Source organism: Lycium ferocissimum, chromosome 6 (genome assembly GCF_029784015.1).
Source record: "Lycium ferocissimum isolate CSIRO_LF1 chromosome 6, AGI_CSIRO_Lferr_CH_V1, whole genome shotgun sequence".
Classification (NCBI taxonomy): Eukaryota; Viridiplantae; Streptophyta; class Magnoliopsida; order Solanales; family Solanaceae; genus Lycium; species Lycium ferocissimum.
Window position 1 is genome coordinate 2407388 of NC_081347.1, and position 21208 is coordinate 2428595.

A 21208-nucleotide genomic window follows, 5' to 3' on the forward strand; every position below is an offset into this window, starting at 1 on the left:
CTTTGTATGTGCTGCGTGAGTTTTGTGTTGGAGCATTTTTTCTTGTAAAGTCAAGGGTCCAAATTTCTCCATTAACTTTAACAGCAAGGGGGAATAGTTTGTCTTAGGATTTAGGATCAAAAGTGTCATCTTTCAAAAACATTAAGGACCGTATATGCTAAGTTATATATCCAAAGGGGCACGTTGCAGTGGTATTCAATATCAAGCAAGGGAAAGGGGAGAATTGTAGATGGTGGTAGAAAGGGAGCAGGGCGAAATTACAATTTTGCCCTTGGTTTCTTATATAAAAAAACTAGATGAGTGATTTAGCACGGGCCCAATATTGTACAAGCTAAAACTTATTTTCATTAGTTTGTTTTAAGGGGAAATGACATATATGGCCGCTTGGCCATAAATAATCCCATTCTCTAGCCTAATTTTTTCCAAAACCAAAATGTAGCAATTAAACAATCTCATCCATTAGCCAAAACTTAAATAAGACAATTTTCAAATAAAAACCCAAACACAAAAATATTTGAGGCGATTTTTATATATAATATCTGTCATTTGTGTATAAAATATGTATCAGTACCTATCTGTAATGTATAAAAACTGTATAAAATATGAATCACTAAGGTATGTATCATTTTTGTATATAATATGTATCATTTGTGTATATAATATGTATCAGCACAGTGCAACTGTCCTGTATAGAATAGAAAATTGTATCATTTTTGTATATAATATGTATCATTTTTGTATAGAAAGTGTATATATAATTCCAGCATGTGTATATAAACTGTATCAGACTTGTGTAAAAAGTGTACCATACATACAAGAAACGTATTATAGAAACCGTATCATTGTGGTATATAATATGTATCACTATTGTATATGTGAAAAAAATATCATTTCATTATTGTATAATGTGTATAATAAATGTATAATTAACGTATAATTTATGTATAATAAATGTATGATTAATTCCAGCATATGTATATAAACTGTATCATTCTTGCATATAAAGTGTATATATAATTCCAACATATGTATATATCTTTATTCTTTAGTGGCGACTTAGTCGCCACAAAGAGTTTTTTTTTTTTTTTAAGCGCACGGATTTGGGCCGTAGGCCAAATTGGCATTATTTTAAGCCGGCCGGCTCTTTTTTGGCATTATTTTGGGCCGAGCGGACTCCTGAGTGTATTAGGCCCAAATGTTGGCATTACTTTGGGCCATTAGATACACAGTGTCCTTTTCCCTCGTTTTAATATGAATGAAGAGAAGAGAGAGTGATGCATATAAGTGCTTCTGAGATCAAATATAGACAACATTACATACTAATTGCTTCATATTGTTTACGAGAAAACATTTAGAGACAAATGATATCCGCTAATGAATGTCAGTATTTGCGAAATTTTACATTCTTTACATTTAAAAACTTATCAAATTGGTCTCCGAAAAAGATTTTTATACAAACAAATACAAACTCATAAAATCCATGATTGCAGATTAATCGTTAAACCATTTTTTACATATATTTCTCTCTCCCGCTTTCTTTTCCTCAAGTTCGTTATCTAACCTCAACTTTTTTTACTCAAAGTGTATCTCTCGTTGTTTCGTAACCGAAACTATATTTGCACGTCAAACACTCACAATTTTCAAAACAAGCCCTAAATATATCAGATTTTTTGTTAAAAAAAAAAAAAATTAAAAGACCGATGGTGTCATTTTAAAAAACCGATGGTCTCATAAACTCATGAAGGTTTATTTTTTACACTGTAATTAAATAAAAAAATAGACGGAGACCAAATTTGATAAGTTTTTAAATAGTTAAAGGACTAAATCCTATTACATTTTACTATTTATGGCCTTTTCTCTATTGTTTACATACATTTAGAGACAAATGATATCCGCTAATGAATGTCAGTACTTGCGAAATTTTACATTCTTTACATTTATGGGAGAATCATGCTATTGGATGCATTTAAGAAAAAAGGTATTCAAGTTGTACCGAAGTAAACACAATATCCGCTCTTAAAATCCAAGTGATTGCAAAGTGGCATACTCTTAACATCCATGCCAGTACTATTTACATACTGACAAAAGGTGATGTATTCTCCTTGTTGTCATTAGTCTTCTTATTAGCTTTCTGTGACAAAAAACATCTGCAGAATTATGAAGTAAAAGTAAATGCCAGGTTAGCAATTTTTATCCATACCTTGTCAGAGAAATCTCAGAATTTCAAGCCCGTAAAATTAATCTTAATCAAACGCTAGAAGCACTTTATTATATCTCAAACACACCGAATTATACCAGCTTGCAAACCTGGCACCTCAAGTAATATCTCAATTTTTTAACCTTTCAAAAACAAAATGCCCAATATTTGAACCCTAATCTTCAGAGCCCTAAACAACCCTAAAAATGTGCAAGAAATAAAAAGAAGATACAATTAAAATTTAATTTCACATAGTAATCACAACCGTAAGATAGAACTGAAAGTTAATATTCACAGAATAGGATAACAAAAAACAAGCTATAGCCATAATTAGTACATGCATCACATTCATTTCCTTTCTAAAACCTGTAGGGAGGTTGCCCCTTTCTTTCCTAGTTGTTCAGGCGCTCACATAATCTAAGGACATATAATCTATTTAACCAACCAAAACTGATACTCTTCCTAAACATAGGGCACGGCATGCACTATAATTAATAGCACCAAAAGATGCTGCGAAAAGATACTGTAATTAATTGCACCAAAAGGGGAAGCTACGAACGATGTCAATGTCGTGCTACCCATTATTTACTTCAATGATCACATGCACCAACAAAGCAAAATCAAAAATCAAAATATCTCTATTAACAACTTTATAGAGCAAAGAAAATCGAGTTGACACTCAAAAGCCCTCACCAGCCGAAGCTTAGCAAGATTACCGAGAGGCGTTATTACAACCATCTATTTCAGGTCAGCAGACAGTAGCCGAAGCCCAAACTCAAATACAATCAACTAATGCTTGTTTCTGCTGATAGCTTTGTAGTTTTCAAGTCACAAATCAGATATATCAGACCTTTTTCCAAATCAGTATTTAAATAGTAGGATGGCGATCTTTGAGAAATTTAAATTTTAAGTAGTAGTACAATTAATTAGGAAATAGATGGAGGTTGTTAGCACATCCAGCAATATAGTTAGTAACTTTAAACTCTCCAAAATCTATTTAACATTTGTCGTTAGCAATATTTGGGAACTCGCTGTAAACACCACCAGAAACCATTGAGACACAAGTACAAGATCACAGGAAACAAAAAGAAACCCATAACTCAACTTCATTAGCCTAGTAATGAAGCCAGTTCTTAAAGCCACTCTCTCTTAACAACATTCATGCTTTCCTTTCTATGAGGAATTTCATGAAATAGCTTGGCTGCATCAAAGCCATCTATCTGTCATTACTATCTTTATTCTAGATGCTAAGTACTTCCATATAGGTGCTTAAACAAATAACAACATGAACGTACACATTTCATAAACTAAACATAACGAAATAGGAACACTCAGATATGTATAAATGAAACATCCAAAATCAAACAAAACAAACTAAAAAGAAAAAAAAATGCAAATATACTTCCAGCTGCCAAACGAAGATTCTAAATCAATAATCCCTAAAAGAATAGAGTCAGATATTTAGATCCTAATCAAGTAAGAATAGAGAAAACTAATTAGACCTCAGGAATTCACATACAAACGGGAAATTTGTAGACATTATAGAAAAAATTATCATAACCTAAGCAAATGTGAATGTACTTTCAGAACATTGGAGAAAGAGGGAATCATAATGACAACATCGCCCATGAAATTGGAAAATCTGGAGAGGATTAGAAAAAGATTTTGGGCAACATTGATATAAAAGCATACCTGACACCCAGCTGAGAAGATGGAGACTCGTCTCTGGAATAGTATGTGGTTTGCTAAAAACCAGTCATGTGTAATTATCATTTTACCCCTGTACTAACTGAGCTAAATGATAGCTCTACCCTTGGTCGTCCCGCTCTTCACATTTCTATAGAGTAGTAATATATAAACATAAATAATTATATATTCAAAGGGGCACGTTACGGTGGTATTCAATATCGTCCTCCTCTTCACATTTCAATTTATTTTAAGGTTAAAATTCGAGTATTTTTTGTCAGATTTAGTAAGTGGGTTCTTCATGCTAATCGATGGCTAATGGGTATTTGTACTTGGAGATGAAAATTGAACCTTATTGATGTTGGTACAATAATTTGGTTTCCCACAAATCAGATTTCAATTGAGAGCACACAATCAGTTGGTTGATTTCTTTTCTTTTGCTTTCTGAATTGCAGAATTAATTTTCTTTTTGAAAATAATGATTTCTTTGCTGCTGAAATTTTTGATCAAACTATCATGAATATTCATGCTTTCGTTTTTGTTTTGTTTCATGTGGTTCTTGTCTGGTCCTACATCTGTTTTTTCATCGTTTCGGACTCCGTTAGTGCTGCTCTTGTATTTTCTCTCTTAGCTTTTACCTTAAGAGATAAATGCAACTCTCCTGTAATCCATTTTTTCTTCCCTAACAAAACAAAAAGGATCGAGTTTGTGGGAAAGTAAAAGTTCAAGGTTAGAGCTTCAAGTTACTGGTTATTTGAGTTGGTGTCTGGAAATTTGCATTCTGAAGGCCTCTTTCCCATTGGTTTGAAGATTTGCAGGCTTTTTATGATAGTTATGATAGTTTAAATATTCCAACTTCTGCAGCATCACCGCTCTGCGAGTAGCGGCTTAGCTAGTAAGATACAATCAAGATACTGCTGTGGTTTTAGATCCTTATTGATGTCGTTTGCAGAGAATGTGTTGGTTTGGCATCATAGGATGAACATGTCGGTTTTAGATCTGCCCAGGTGAAAGAAATGTTGGACCATTAAGGTTTTCTCGCAAGTAAGCTGTAGCATCGAAGAGCAGGCCCCTTTTTAGTTTTGCTGTGAAATTCAGAACTTATAGGTCCCATGTTAGTCTTTTCGGTTGGTCTAGATTAATTTGTGTTTGGCAGTAAAAGCATTCCTACCAGTGGCTTAATATTCTTATTGAAGGATTTCATTTTTGGTTTCTTCCTGTGCAGGTTGATAGTTGGATTGTTGAAAAGATTAGTTTACTGCCAAACCCAAATCTGCAAGAAAGGTAATTCATCACTTTTATTTAAATTTGGACAGAAAAGGGGAAATGAATATGATGTACATTTTTTAGTTTTCTCATATGCTTTTCAACTTTGGCCAAACGTTGTTTGGTCTCTTCCATTGGTATAACATGAGCCGCATCAGGATTTCTTTTTAATCTTCTTGCCCTCTTTAATTACGTTTTAGTAATGAAAGTTTTTTACTTATATGTGGAAAAAATGACGATTAGTGTGTTATGTAGGTATTGTTATCATTTTAAAATTGAATACCTCTTACCTTCAGATTTGCAAGGGTCGATGGTTGTGAGTAGAGAGAATGGGCCGGGCTAATATTTAGAAATATATGTTGTAGATTTAATGAATTAGTTCTTGAGGTGGTTTCTTGATAACACCTCCTTCTGATATAAGAGAAAAAGTAGCGATATGTTAGAATGGAAGCCCGTTATCTGTCCAGAGCGATGATAAAAAATGTTTCTTTTTGGATAAAGTTGTTTTCGGTTCTTCTAGAAATTACATTGTAAGCTCTACCTTTGATGATGTATTATTGAATTAGCTTGTGATATTTCTTAGTATTTCTGCTTCATTGCAGCTATATGTTCCCATTTTATCCTAATAGCTCCTCCGCTCTTATTTTTTGGTCTTTTGGGTTGCCAAGGGGCTTAGCAGTTTATTAAGATCGACTGAACTTTTCATCAGTTGATTCTAGGAGAAATTTTTATTCTTTCCGTTTGACCTCTTGCTTGATTGATGTTAAAAACAGATGATATTTTGATATTAGAAAGAGAAAAGGAGATCAAAATCCACGATAAGCGACTAGGGTGTATTATATGTGTCAATTACTATCTAGCTAAAGATCATATGAGCGGTATATATACTTACTTCATCTATTGTTTTCCAACACAGCTTCAATCAGACATGAATAAGTCTGAAAAGTAGTTGTATCAAGTAGCTGTTTGATTGAAGATGTGCATATTGATTGTCGTGTGTAGTTGATATCATTGATTGGGAGTATTAAAATCGCTAATGATTTTGCTAGCAGACTTAGCCAACTTTACTCATTTACACTAACAGGGAGACTTTATCTCAAGATTCCAGGAAACAAAATCCGTCTAAATAAGGCAGAAACAATTCATAAGAAACTAATTAATCCACTTCCCTCACCAGAATAAATAAAAAAACATGTGTTTTGCTATGGCCTTTCGTTTCAGATCATGTTGCGTAGTCTTTTCAAATATTTTGATGGTTCTTGGTGATAGCTCCATATAGTGCTAGGCATTGTATTACTGCAGATACTTTTCTGAGCTTTGGTACCTGGATGATACACTCATCTTGAAAACCTAAGCTTAGTGTTACTGTTGTATAGCTGTTGCAGGGAACAAGAAGTGACACTAATCAGGTTCAACTCTCTGGCTGCAACAAATGGCTCAGAAGACTATGGAATAGAATCTTACTGTTTGTCAGATGTTGGATTCGTTGTTGTGGCTGCTAAGCTTGAAAAGCTGAGCTTAATGTGGTGCTCTACTAAATGCGGGGCTGAGGTCTATAGCTAAAAAATATACGTGATTGAAGTCTTTAGATTTACAGGTAATCCTGTTCTCAGTATTTCTCTGATTAATTAAAACCCTAATCCATTTTCTACTTTCTTATTTTTGCTGCTGAATCAAAACTTGTGAAATCAGTTTCATCGTTTGTGTTTAGTCTCAGTAATTCTTTAGGATTTACAGTGTTCAGGTTAGTATTGTTCTCTGCTATTTTTCTTTTGTTTGTTCTTCATTTATGTTGCTTTTTGCTCGACAGTTTTCTTCTGCTTGTGTTTTCTCCTCCGTTTCTTCCCCATTACCTGATTTTCTTGACAGAAAATGACTTTTGATCTGGTCTTCTTGCTTTTCGTTTTTCGTTTTTCATCAGAAGTTGTATTCAACTACTGTGTATAATTGAATGTTCTCACTTGGATCTCAAGGTTGTTTCATTCCAGATTCTTTCCGCATGCAAAATTTTACAAGAAATTTTTTAAGTAATTGCTAGCTTCAATTGGACATTTTTTAACGAGAATTTCAATCTTACAGTGGGGGTTTAACTGCTGCTACGTACGACATAGTAGTAGGATTTTGCGTTTCATTAGTACAGTTATAATGATACTACTATTTAAATATCAAAAATCGAATCGTTATGGAGTTAAAATTTCCTATTAATTTCAGTGTATATGATCGTGCTGTGATTAAATTTAGAGGATCTACTGCAAATATCAATTTCAATGTCAGTTATTATCACAATGATCTAAAGCAGGTGTGTGGGATAGCTAACTATTGAGCAACCTAAGTCATTTCTTTTTTTTTTCACTTCAGATCTTTTTTTTTCACTCAGGAAACTGAGTTTCATTCTTTGTTATTGTCTCGTGACATGTCAAACTTTACAAAGGAAGAGTTTGTGCACATACTTCATGTCAGAACACTTGTTTCTCTTGAGGAGGTTCGAAATACAGGGTAGTTACGCTCCACAAGTGTGGACGATGGGAGGCTCGGATGGGCAGTTTCGCGGAAAGAAGTGAGTTATCGCTTATCCCACCATTGCTTAGGCACGTTATATTATCAGTGATATAGATAGCTATTTAAAAGCTTTCTTGGTATAGTATCATGTCATTATACTGATTTTATAAACTAGAAGGAATATTACCTCATCGAATATATGCCTGCACGTATATCTATTTTGGACTATTTGATGGTGGGATAGAAGTTGCAGGATCCAATGATCAAAACTTGAGTTTCCCTCCTGTTTACGTTATGTCGTTTACTCTTTCAACATTGGCTGGACTTGGTTTTTGCTCTTGCGCAGGGCTTATGTCTAGGCTGCTATAAAATGCAACGGAGGAGAGGCAGTCACAAATTTTGAGCTAAGCACATATGAAGGGGAATTAAGTACTGATGCTGATAATGGAGGTAGTATGTTTAGGCTTTCCCACATATTAGGACTCCATTATGACTGTTGTCTGTTTTTGGTACGCTTGTAATTATTGTATTGAATTACATATTTTCCCATCCGCATGCAGGTGCAAGCCATAATCCAGATCGGAACTTGGCCCTCTCTATTTAGCTGATGACCAGCATGGCAACACATGCCAAATGGAAAACTGTGAATTTCAGTATGCCTCATATAGTTTGCCTGAATATAGAGGAACCATGGTAATTTCAGGTCAATGATCTTCGTTCAGAATCTTTTGAGTCATCTGCTTATGAACTCTTAAAATGTCTGTTTTTTAAGTAAATGTGGTACGCTTTGATATAGAACTCAGAACTGCCAAAGGTTGGCAAAATGTGTGACCTCTGATGATGAGTTCTGTTTATTGGCTTCGATTAGGTTATGATTTTAGGTGACAACAATGTCATAAATCTGTCATACAATATTGGCTAAAGGACCATGATTATGTAAACACCCACCGATAAAAGGGAAAGAGTTTGCTCTGTTTCTTGGTCTTCTATGGTCTAAAGCTCTCGACTTTATCTTGAAAAAGTCTTTATCTTCATACCCAAGTTTTGTTTTTTTGTGTTTTTAACTGTTCTTTTGGTTCTGTTTTGTCATTATGACTGTTCTGGTGTTGGTCAGGCTCTAACTTAAATGAGAGTAGGAGGATCACTGTAGCAAATTGGTTGCCATTGAAGGCTTATAGGGATAAGGAGGAAAAGAAAAAGGTGTTTTGAATGGGAAAAATATGCTTTAGATACACTAATTTTGCAGCTGAAAGATAAGTTGTCACCAGATTCGGAGACTATTTACGTGGGATGTTTGAAGGCAAATTTAGAATCGAATGAACAAGAGGAAGTGGCACAGTTGTTGTGAAAGAAATTTAGGTGTACCAACTTTCTTGTTATTGGACTTAATAAACAAGTATTACCATGGCTTTTGATAGCATTTCTTATGGCCTTTGTTTCATTACATGTTTCCTGTGACACAACTCATGGTGTCCGGTTTGATAGGTCTTTGTGGGTGGCTTATGTATCAGCACAAGATCTTTGCTGATAAGGTGTATGAGTTGATTAATTCAGGTGAAAACTATTTGATTAATCCAGGTGAAACTATGTTTGGATTCAAAATTATCACCTCATGGTGTTGCCTACTATGTTAAGGAAAAAATACAATAGAATAAAAGTTAGTTTTTTTTCCTTTATAGTCCTTTACTCCTTTCCTATCATCTGAAATTTACTTGCAAAGCAACATTTCAAAAGTGTTATATTATAGAAGAGCCTTGGTTTCGACCAACGGCAAAACTGTAATTTCGCCCTCCAGACCACTCACTTTCTACGGTCTTCTCCAACTTCCTCCCCTTTCTACCTTATCTTTTTATTCCTCTCTTCCTTCCTCTCTTCCATTTTCTTGCAAAGTTAAGAACTGAGTTTTTTTGTTTGTGGATTTTAGTTCCTGGATTTGATAACTTTTAAGTGCTAGCTAGCCTCCGAAGGGCTTTCAAGTAACGAGCTGACATTCCTCGCTCAAATATGTAATTTTTTCCCCCAACCTTTACAATAACTAGGTCAACTGTTTAGAAAATGTTGTAGCGTCTTGTGACACATGTATTATGTTGCATGACAGTGATCTAATTTGTCGGTAATGTCTTCAAGTGTGTTGACGTGAATGGCCTTTACTCCTTCACGCCTACAGTGCAGAGGCAATAACTCCTGCAAAACCAAACATGTAGTACAGAAGATACAAAGTAAATCTAGGGTAAATGCTTGTTGTTTTGGTGACTTCAATCCCAATAATATTTCATTTGATCTAAATCTGTGCTAAATGTAATATACATGAAACATTTGATTTATTGTTTCCCTTTGATTTGGTTGTGGTTTTATTTGCGTTTGACCATAGTTTGCCTGGACTGTCTATTGTCTTTCTTCTATTTTTACTTTGAGAAATAAGCAGTAACAAGTGATCATCACTTCACAATTGTACAGGTTTTTTTTTTTGCCAAACGCTACTAAGAGAACGCTACAAACGAGGCAAACGAGACGGAAAATGCACCAGGAGCTTGTGAGAACAATAAGAAAGAAGAGAAATACTGGTGATATGCTGATGTTTTCAATTTATTAAAGCCTGTAAGCATTTCATTGCCTTGATTTCACCAGATATATAACTTTTGGTATAATAGTTCTCTAAGAAGATAGCTATCTCCTTTTGGTGTAATGCCATTGTGGTTGAATTAGCTTGTCACTTTTTCTACTGGAGTCAGCCTCTTTTAACAAATATCAACACTGACAAACTTGTGATGCATTTCAGTGAAGTAAATTTGTATCATATGTTTAAATTTGTGGTCCTTTGTTTTAGAAAGAATCAGTACCATATATTAATTACTTACTCTTTGATGATGTTGCACTATTGCATCCAAAAGATGGATATTCCCAGCATGTTTATTGCTGAAACATAGTACTTTTCTACTAAGTAGTCATATTTTTGTTTGTTTCTCTTGTTTTCTCTTCTCTTCTACTATTCTATCTTATGCATTCAAAGTAAAATCCTATGATTTCGTTAGTTATTATCGAATTGCATCGCATGATTTTGTCATAGGAAGTTTTCTTGGACTTCTTATCTATTGTTTCTGGTACTTTTGTTAGTTAAAATTTCTGCAATGGCTTTTAAATCCCCTGTTACATGAGTTTCAAGTACAGAGTCTAATGATCTTTTCAGTGTTTTGGATTAAAGTAGATTTAGATGATTCTTTTCTGTTAGTTTGTTCATTCATTGGTAATTTATACACACTCATTCCCTTCTTTACCAGATTTTTCTTTCTTCACACTTGCAGTTCATGAGTATTATTGCTTTTTTCCACTTTTCTCTTTTGAAAACATTGCACTTCATAGCTCTAGGTGTTATGGTGAGTGGTGACTGAGAAAGGACACGTGGTGCTGATGCGAGGTAGTTTCTAAAAGACACGTTGCATAAATAGTTACTAATGCGTGGCAGTTTCTAAAGCCTTCTTTTGATTTTTTTTCTCAATGTATATGCCGCATTTATATGCTTTTGATGTCTATCATTTTGTATAAAGTGGTCAATGCCTTAACTGTCATGGAAAATCCAAAAATTTAGTTTGCTCTACTACTTGTATTATCTGAAGTGTTTGCTATTTTTTTTCATGCTTTTACTATGACTTGTTTCAAATTACTGGTTAAATTGTCTATATATACATTGATGTGAACTGAGCATGTTCGATGCGCCTTTAGACATCCTTTTCAAAATTCGAGTCTGCTCTATGATAATGGCTTCCGGCATTCCTGCTTTAAGTTCACTGATACAGGTGGATAGTAGGGTGTTATGATGTGTTTTTGCAAGGATAGTGGTAGAAGCTTGTTAGGACATTCAACATAGCTATCTAAGCTATTTGTTCTTGTAGATGGTGAACTGCTTGTGGATAGAAATTTAGCAAGATTTATAAATTAGTGTTCCATGCATTTTCACCAATCTTTTTGCCTTGCATTTAAATAATTTTGAGTGATGATTGCTATTTGTACTTGAAATATTTATCTTTAGATTTCACTTCCTTTTTTAATCCGCAATTTCCTATGGAAGTTAATCAAAATGAAACTTCAGACTTCCACGATATGCACGGGCCATTGCTATCTAGTATATATATTATTATTATTATATATAATAAAAGGCTTGGTTTCGACCGGGGGCAAAGATGTAATTTCGCCCTCCTTCCATGGCAGTAAAAATCAAGGCCGCATAATCACTTTCTGGGATCTTCTACAACTTTTCTTTTTTGTTCCTCTTTTCTGTGCTCTGGGTTTTACTGTATTTTCTCCATCAAAGGCTCATTCCAGGTTCGAGCTTTATTTCTTGACTTAAAAATTTGCTCTCTTCTCGGCACTCCCGGTGTAGGTTACAATCACTTTTTGTCGTGCTATTGTTTTCCCTCTCCGATCTCATTCTTCCCCCTTTTTGCAGCAATTTAGCACGGATTTGAGGATCAAAAATTAAGATCACCCCCAAATAAGGACAATCCTGCAAATTACCCATTTAAGAGTTGGGAACATATTAATGGGGCTGTGATGATGATTTGCTTGCTGCTTTCTGAGAAGATCCGACCCGTATCTTGGCGGGGCGACCCGGTACGACATCCATTTTGCAAATCGGTGTCTTGCAGCCATGGCGTGTGTTGGTTTCTCTTTTGCATGTTTGTAGTAACAGCAAAATCTGAGCCCTAAAAATTGGCAACTTCATGTAGTATAGAGTTGTGTTTGATTATAATTTTTGCAAAGAATATTTGGATGTTTGAACATACTAAAAGTGAAAACAGGGTTTTAGGCTAAATGCTGATTTTCAAATAAAGTGAAAAAAATTTCCAGAAAAAAGTGAAATTTCATGGTCAAACGGGTTAGTAGTCTAGCTCACTAGCTGTGGAATTTTGTTTCTTTTGGCCTCACTTTTAGGATTTTTACTTTCATATTCTTGGATCGTTGTTTAAATCTAATAAGTGGGTTTTTGTGGAAACTAAGATTCCTTCTGCATTTGTATGTTTTTGTTTGTCGATTTTAGCTTCTGGGTTTGATAAAAAAATGGAAACTTTATTAGTCTAGCTATGGAATTCCCCACTTTTATTAGAGATTTCTCTTCCATTTTCTTGCAAAGTTAAGAACTGGGTTTTTTTGTTTGTGGATTTAGTTCCTGGATTTGATAAAAATGGGAACTTAATGTAATTGTTTTCTGTTTGTATGTTTGTAGTAGAACAGCAAAATCTGAGCCATAAGGTAGCTGCTACTTTTTTAAGAGTTCTGAACCTAAATGTTTTATTGATGTTGATTGACCTGAAAAATGGGCTGTGATGATGATTTGCTTTTTTCTGGGCTATAATATAACTGCACTGCTTGAAGAAATTGCATGAATTGTCCTTCAAAAGGCTGGTCTTTAATATTTTTTTTTTTTGCACGGATTGCCCTTCAAATGCACTGTTCTTTATTTTTGGCCCTTGAAATGAGCTGGTCTATAACACTGCTTTGAGAAAATCCGACCCGTATCTTGGCGGGGCAACCCGAAACGGCATCCATTTGCAAATCGGTGTCTTGTAGCCATATCGATGTCGATTTCTCTTTGCATGTTCATATACAGCAAAGTCTGAGCCCTAAAAGTTTTACTATGTCACCCAATTGGATTCATCAATTTTTAGCTCAAAGTTTAGGTAATCAGAGACAACAGAAGATTTTTCAGGGTGGCTGACTGTCGCGTATGCCTATGATTTCTTTTTTGCTCTAATCAACAGCTCTTTTTAGCTGATATGCTCTTCCTGTTTCTGCTTCTACATACCACTACAGCTGATTTTCACAAATAACCACTTTTATATCCCTGTAGATACAAGGTAGAAATGAGACACAACAAGGTAGCTGCTTTTTTAAGAGTTCTGAACCTAAATGAGCTGATTTATTGGAAGAAATTGCACGTTAAGCTATGCAATTTAGAAAAGCAGAGCATTCAATGCACGTGGAGCTAGCATTACTCAAAGGTAGTATTGTCGCTAACATTGCTAATTTGGGTTGATAATTTCCTGTTGTGAAGCATTTGTTGATATACTTCTGCCTTTACTTTGCGGGACTTATTTCTTACTTTGATGAGATATATTATTGCCTGCCTCTTTTCATCTCTGGTAGCTCCTTGCTTTTGAGGTAAAGTAGAACAGTCACATTACTTGCTTTCATAATTTTCTTTTACTACTGTTTAGGTATAGTGAAAGGCTTGGAAGAGCTTTAATGTAGGTTTAAGTTGTTTTCTGTTTGTGTTATATGCAATCAGTCGCATGTTGACTTCCTTGCTTAAGTAAACAAATTGTGCATAATCCTGATAGAAGACATCTGAGTTGCAAGTTAATTGTTTATAATGCAAATATATAGCAATTGCTCTGGGTTTCTCAAATTTACTAGCGTAAAATGGTGAAACTCTGCAAACAATACACAAGGATGACTGTATTCCACCGATTCTGTCGCAACAACGGAATATTAAATGTCTGATTTATATGCTCATGCAGTAAGAAAATTGTTAGCTTCGCTAAGTATATAGCCATCTTGATTGTACAATCCAGTTCTCTTATTTAGAAGTTAGATAAGTTGTACAAAAGGAAAGGGACGAACAGGGGCAATTCTGGAATATCAATGTTAATATTAATCTGTACATTATGCACAAACAATCAAAACACGTGTCACTTCTGCTGGACATGTGCCCTAAGTTCAACCTGTTACCATGTCTCGGTTTTCTTGTTTCATTACTTTCTCCATTTTGATAAACAAAAAGATAGATAAGGATTCCAGAAAACTCTTCTTTCAGATCACACTTTTGATTCTGATGCATAAGATATATAGGCCATTGATGGAGTCAATACTCTTGCAAAATGTTTCTTTTTTTTTCATTTTGGGAAATTTTGGTTTTCAAAATTTCGCAAATTTGACAATACCACCCCCTCTCTTTGACATATTCCAAGAGTGTGCATTTCAGTAAGTTTTTCATTGCAATTTTTTATTTGTTTGTTGCACCTTCTTTTTTGGTAATTGCTATCTGCTAGGTATTAGCATTTCCTATTCTTTGGGTGGATATATGTTTTTCTTTTGGTTCTTTTCAGTAGTTTGGTATTGAAATTTCTTCATATATATCAGTAATTTGGTCTAAATTTCCTCATACATGTTTGGTATTTGAACCTTAGTGCATCAGAAAGATTGAAGATTCTTTTCCTAAGTTATATTTTCAAGTTCTTCACTTTCGTTCTATGCAGGTGATTCGACTCTAGTAAGTGAGTGATTTAGAGGAGCTTTATTGTCATGGTGATATCTTGACATATTTAGTAATCCTAACATATTAGACCTGCTGGAATTTAGGAAAACGGATTACGGACACGTACAACACTATAAATTAGTTTGAAAAGAAGACCTTCATCTTAGAGGCAATTCGTGTCCTCAGAATGATAGTCGTTTCAGAAATGAAAAAAGAGTTTGTCCTTCTAACACGATTTACATTTATCAAGAGGAACTTATGACACAATTGCTACTTAATATATCTATCTTGCTACACCAAAAGAAATATTGAAGTAGGAGGGTGAAACACAGATTTTTGGGTATGCTAATTGCTTATATCGAGTCTCTCAAAGATCTTTTCAAAGATGGACTTATTGATTTGCATTTTAATATCTAATGTATGCTAAACACCCATAGATATTCTCGAAAATTAGCCGTTGATCCATACATTTAATTTTGTGCAAATCAAGTTCCTATTCCATTTTAATATCTAATGTATGAAACACATACAAATATTCTCAAAAAATAACAAAGAAACAAGCATACATCAAATTTAGTAATTTAATGAAGTCAAAGTCGTTTCTTGATCTATGTTAATGTTTATTGAATGTATTTATATACCCATTATTCATCTTTTAGATTATGTAGCATTTACAATTATCCCCATAGACCTGGCTGGGAGGACAAGATGCAAGGAGGCCGATTTTGGGCATGTGAAAGAGGCCAAAAGATCAGGATGTGAGAATATGGATGGTTTCAAAGAAGGAGGCAAGAATATTGGGAGAGGTGATTAGACAGATATCATCCTTCACCGAGGACATGACCTTAGAGAGAGGTTGTGGAGAACTCGTAAAGAGAGGCAGGTGGCTTACCCTTTCACCATAGTAATTGCAGAAGTTCGCTCATTTGTTTATTGCCTTTTGGTTTATGTTTGATTTAATATTTGTTGGGGTTGTACTTTGATTATTTTATTTATCTAAGTTAAATGCTCCTTTCTTCCCCGGATCGGGTTACCATGACTTTCTCGCTGGTATTCGTGTTATCATATTATTTTTGATATCCTTGGCCCTATGACCTTTTGTCTTGTTTTCCTCTTGTCTTCCTCTTCTCCTCTCTTGAACCGAGGGTCTTTCGGAAACAACCTTTCAAGGTGGGGGTTAGGTCTGCGTACATCTAAATAACATGGTGGGACTATCTTATGGGTTTGTTGTTGTTGTTGTTGTTGTAGCATTTACAATTATGCATTCCCCTGTTAGTCAGTTCCTTGTAATGTACATGTACTCTTTGTCATTTCAGTTGTAAACTGTCTGAAGATGACTGAGTAAGTGATCTATACTGAACGTTTCCTCTGTATAATTTAATTTCTTCTTTCTAGAAGAAGCGAAGCCTTTCTACCCATGAAAAGGAGCTTGAAAAACTTCGAACTACAATCGAGGATATGGACTTTTAGATGATGTAGCATTTACAATTATGCATTCCCCTGTTATTCAGTTCCTTGTGATGTACATGTACTCTTTGTCATTTCAGTTGTAAATTGTATGAAGATGACTGAGTAAGTGATCTATACTGAACGTTTCCTCTGTATAATTTAATTTCTTCTTTCTAGAAGAAGCGAAGCCTTTCTAGCCATGAAAAGGAGCGTGAAAAACTCCGAACCACAATCGAGGATATGGAGAAGGCAAACTTGGAAGAGAAGACCTGGACTATGCAAGGAGAAGTAAGATATTTCTTTCATACTTCCCTTATTTGTTTTAAATATTTTCTTCGAAGAAACACCCATTCATGAATACACAAGCCCAGACTCAAGATGAAAACTGAAACTCGGTTATCCTATATTCTCGTGCTAATTTCACAATATTGTTTTCTCTCATTGTTGATGCTACATTACGATCTTCATAAGGCTTTTCCTTTCTAATTGTTCTCTCTCTTCCTTTATAATTCCCTATGACTCTTTCATCAACCTGTACTGGCTATATGTACCACATATGCCGTCTTCTGTCTGTATGTTTGAACAATCTCTATTGGCTGGTAACTGGTGCAAGAAGGCCAAAAATAGTGCACTAGAAGTTGATCTGGATTTCGAGCACAATGTGAGAGCTGCCTCTGTAATCACTGAAGAGGTTACTGCAACACTTGAAGATCTAATTCAGAAACGTATCATTGAGGTGACTATTCTTCTTTTGTCTCTATGCTGCTAATATCTAAGTCTCCTTTTTCTTTAGACCGTGGAGATGTTTAATATTAAGTTTTTCATCAAAAAATGTCAAATATTAAGTTAGTACATTGCTACTGAATTTGGGGCATTCCTCATGTGGAATGGAAGTATTCTATTTTCTTCTGATGAAGTGGAATGTAATTATTCTTCAGATAAGTATTTACTATCGACTTTTTGGTGAGTTTGGCTCACATGTAGAGATATGCTCAAATATAATGCAACTCTTTTAAAAAAATGCACTGGAGAAAGATTGTAGCATTTCACCATAAATTGATGCTTTCAAGTTAGCAATAGAAAGTTTTGTTCTTTGAAGATTTTTTTGTCCCTGGGGGTTCTTTGATTATATATAGAAAAGGCTTGAGTTTCGACCTGCTTGTTTTCCGTCATCTAATTCAAATCTAAGGGCACTTTTGTCCTTTGCCGTGAATCCCTTAGGGGTGTAATGAATAGACACGTCATTTTCTTATCATCTCCTCCCTCTCCGTCTCATCCCTGCCATTTTCCTCCTCTTGGTGTTTCTTTAATTAAACCCTAATCCATTTCTGATTTTCTCCTTGCTTATTCTTGCTGCCGAATTAAATCTTGTGAAATCAGCTTCATCGTTTGTGTGTAGTCTCAATAATTCGTTGGGATTTATAGTGTTCTGGTTAGTATTGTTTCTCTGCTATTTTTCTTTTGTTTGTTCTGCGTTTGTTTATGTTGCTTTTGCTCTAAATTTTTCTTCTTCTTCTTCTTCTTTTGTTTTCTCCTCCGTTTCTTTCCCATTACCTGGTTTTGTTGACAGAAAATGACATTGATTTGATCTTCTTGCTTTTCGTTTTTTGCTTTTCACTAGAAGTAGTATTCACTGCTCTGGGGAGTAAAGACTTTGGTCCAGCAGTTTAACATTTAGCTTAGTTTTCTGGTAGTTTACAGTCTTCTTTATCTCTGCAACAGTCCAGTTACTTATATAGCAGACTGAGTTATAGCCTAGCTACGGTTCTTTATTGTAATTACTTTGGTGATTAATAAAAATCTTAGTTACGGAAAAAGAAAAAATAAAGAATTTCAATTACTGTATTAGGGTTGTGAATTATGACAGGTGATGAATGTTCTTACTTGGATCTCAAGGTCGTCTCATTCCAAATTCTTTCTGCATGCAAAATTTTACAAGATATGTTTTTAAGTAACCACGAGCTTCAATTAGACATTTTTAGTGAGAATTTGAATCTTACAGGGGGATTTAGCTGCTGCTGAGTACGACATAATAGTTAGATTTTGAGTTTCAGTAGTGAAGCTATAACGTTACTACTATTTAAATAGCACAAATCAGATTGTTATGGTCTTAAGTTTTCCTATTAATTTCTGGACACATGATTGTGCTGCGATTAAATTTAGAGGACTTGGCCACCTACGTCAGATCTTTTCTCTCACTTAGGAAACTGAATTTGGTTCAATGTTATTTTCTTGTGACATGTCGAACTTCACAAAGGAAGAGTTTGTGCACATACAATGTCGAACACTTGTTTCTCTAGACGAGGTTCGAAATACAGGGTAGTCACAAGCTGCGATGGGATAATTTCTCGGGAAAAAGTGAGTTATCGGCTTATGGCTTATCCCACCATTGCTTAGGCAAGTCATATTATCAGTGATATAGCTGTTTAAAAGCTTTCTTGGTATATTATCGTGTCATTATAGATATGCCTGCAGGTATATCTATCTTGGAGTGTTTGCAGTGAGATAGAAGCTGCAAGGTCCAAGTGAAGGCTTAGGGATAAGGAGGAAAAAAGTGGTGTTTTGAATGGGACAAATATGCTTTAGATACACTAATTTTGCAGCTGAAAGACTAGATTTGGAGATTGTTTATGTGGGGCGTTTGAAGGCATCAGATTTAGAATTAAATAAACAAGAGGAAGTAGCAAAATTCTTATGAAAGAAATTTAGGTATGTACCAACTATCTTGTCGTTGAATTTAATAAACAAGTATTATCATGACTTTTGCAAGTATTTCTTATCGTCTTTGTTTCATTACATGCTGCTTGTGACACCAACTCATGATTTCTGGTCTGATAGGTCTTTGTGGGTGGCTTATGTATCAGCACAAGATCCTTGCTAATAAGGATTGTGACGTGATCAATCCAGGTGAAAACTATGTTTGGATTCAAAATTATCATCTCATGATTTTTGCCTACTTTAAGCAGAATATAATAGAATAAAAGTTGATTTTTTCCTTTATAGTCCTTTGTCATCATCTGAATATACTTGTAAAGCAAAATCTCACGAATGATGTGAAGTTTTCTTACTTAGTTTTTTACTAAAGTGCTAGCTAGCCTTAGAAGGGCTTTCAAGTAACAAGCTGCCATTCCTCACTCAAATATGTAATTTGTTTTCTCCCGGATTGTTTAGAAAGTTTAAGTTCAAGCCTACAATACAGAGGCAATAACTCCCGCAGGACACAAAGATATAGCACCCGGAAGTACAAAGTAAATCTAAGGTAAATGATTGTCGGTTTGATGACTTCAATCCTAATAATATTTCATTTGATCTACGTCTGTGCTAGATCTCATTTGGTTGTGATTTTTGTTTGCGTTTGACCGTCGTTTGTGTGGACTGTCTATGGTGTTTCTTCTCTTTTCCTTTTAAAAATAAGCACTAATAAGTGAACATCACTTCAGAATTGTACAGGTATATTTTTGTCATACGCTGCTAAGAAGAACGCTGCAAAGGAGGCAAAATGTGGGACGGAAAACACACCACCGTTTTCAAAATGTAAACAACATAGCCTGTAAATAGTTTTTCATATGTGATATGAATAATGCAGCCATGGATGTAAACAATATAACACGTGCCAAGTGCCAACTATATAATTTCGTGAATCAATACTCTTATCCCAGAGTTGTGTAAATAATATCTACCAATTAGTTAACAAGCAATTTTGTGCAGCTCATTAGATGCTAGCTGAATCTATTAGCTAATAAGCAATATTCTCTAATGCATTACCAGCACGGGCCAACACTGCCTAGTATATATATAAAGGATAAAAATAAATCCATCCTTTATATATTAAGGACCATTTTCATCATTTTCTCGGTTTTTTTTGTTACTAGTATCTAAGGTTTTGCTTTGCCAAGGACCAAAGATATCAAATTTCTCAAACATAAAGAATATTTAATGGTTTATATATAAAGGACAAAAAATTCCTAGTCTCATGCCTAAGGGACTATTTGAGTTTTTTTCCTTTTAGAAAATATGACATGCCAGATAACTCATTTTAACTACCGCATATGCTTTGGAAGAAGCTTGTCCAGTTTGGGAAGGAGTTTTGATTGATCAAAAGAAGAATCTACTTCAACCGATATGCCCTTAGGGAACTTGAGTAAGGAGTAGACCTTTTTATTTTGGGATTTTCTAGAGTTTGAAAACGAGAACTCTTCTTTTTTATCTCCGAATCGGGTATTTCTGAAGTAGAAAGGGGGTTATATCATCTCATGGCGGATTGGCGAATTGGCGAATTATTGGGCCGAGCTGGATTTGAACCAGCGTAGACATATTACTAACGAATAAAAAACCGATGAGATTAAGGAAGAAATATTCTTGCATTTATTGCTACTGCACTGTTTATTCTAGTTCCTACCGCTTTTCTACTTATCATTTACGAAAAAACGCTTTCAAGGGAGGGGTCAGGATTTCTAGTTCTGTTCTGGAATCAAAACAAAAAATATAACTAAATAGGAGTGACTTTATTTTACTTAAAACAGATACTCCTAATATACTTGTCTAATAATTGTGTCATTCTACACCCTAGTGTAGGGTGTTTATGATTCGGTTTAGGGATGATTTTTGCTTAATTAAAATGAAATCAAATCAATTGAGTCGATTTATTAAATACTAAAATCAAATCAAAACAATTAAATTGATTTTTCATTGGTTCTCCTTTTATCAATTTTGTCGGTTCTTGATGATTTTTTAAATAAATATATCACGCACATTGCCAAGTACATATTCCAACTATTCCTACCAACATTTGACTACTAAAATAGCTTTTGCATTAGAGACATTCAAATGGGACACCGCATTTTTCAAAGACTGTTTCT

The 21208-nt window shown here is 34.6% G+C and overlaps 2 long non-coding RNA genes across 24 annotated transcripts; both read left to right on the top strand.

The window, feature by feature from the left end:
- Positions 1-5022: 5022 nt before the first annotated feature.
- LOC132058899 (uncharacterized) lies at positions 5023-20022 on the top strand. 18 transcript variants are annotated; one of them, XR_009415430.1, is made up of 8 exons: positions 5023-5167; positions 6526-7448; positions 7581-7706; positions 7995-8101; positions 8209-8341; positions 19188-19256; positions 19435-19608; positions 19790-20022. It is a non-coding gene; the product is annotated as an uncharacterized LOC132058899 (long non-coding RNA). The 18 variants fall into 18 exon arrangements; XR_009415442.1 differs by having other exon boundaries at positions 19441-19608; XR_009415436.1 differs by having other exon boundaries at positions 19521-19608.
- On the top strand, positions 10268-18874 carry LOC132058901 (uncharacterized). Of its 6 annotated transcripts, none has more exons than XR_009415447.1 (5): positions 10268-12256; positions 13494-13644; positions 16527-17085; positions 18607-18707; positions 18825-18874. It is a non-coding gene; the product is annotated as an uncharacterized LOC132058901 (long non-coding RNA). The 6 variants fall into 6 exon arrangements; XR_009415446.1 differs by having other exon boundaries at positions 18813-18866; XR_009415449.1 differs by having other exon boundaries at positions 18611-18707; positions 18825-18861.
- Positions 20023-21208: the final 1186 nt, after the last annotated feature.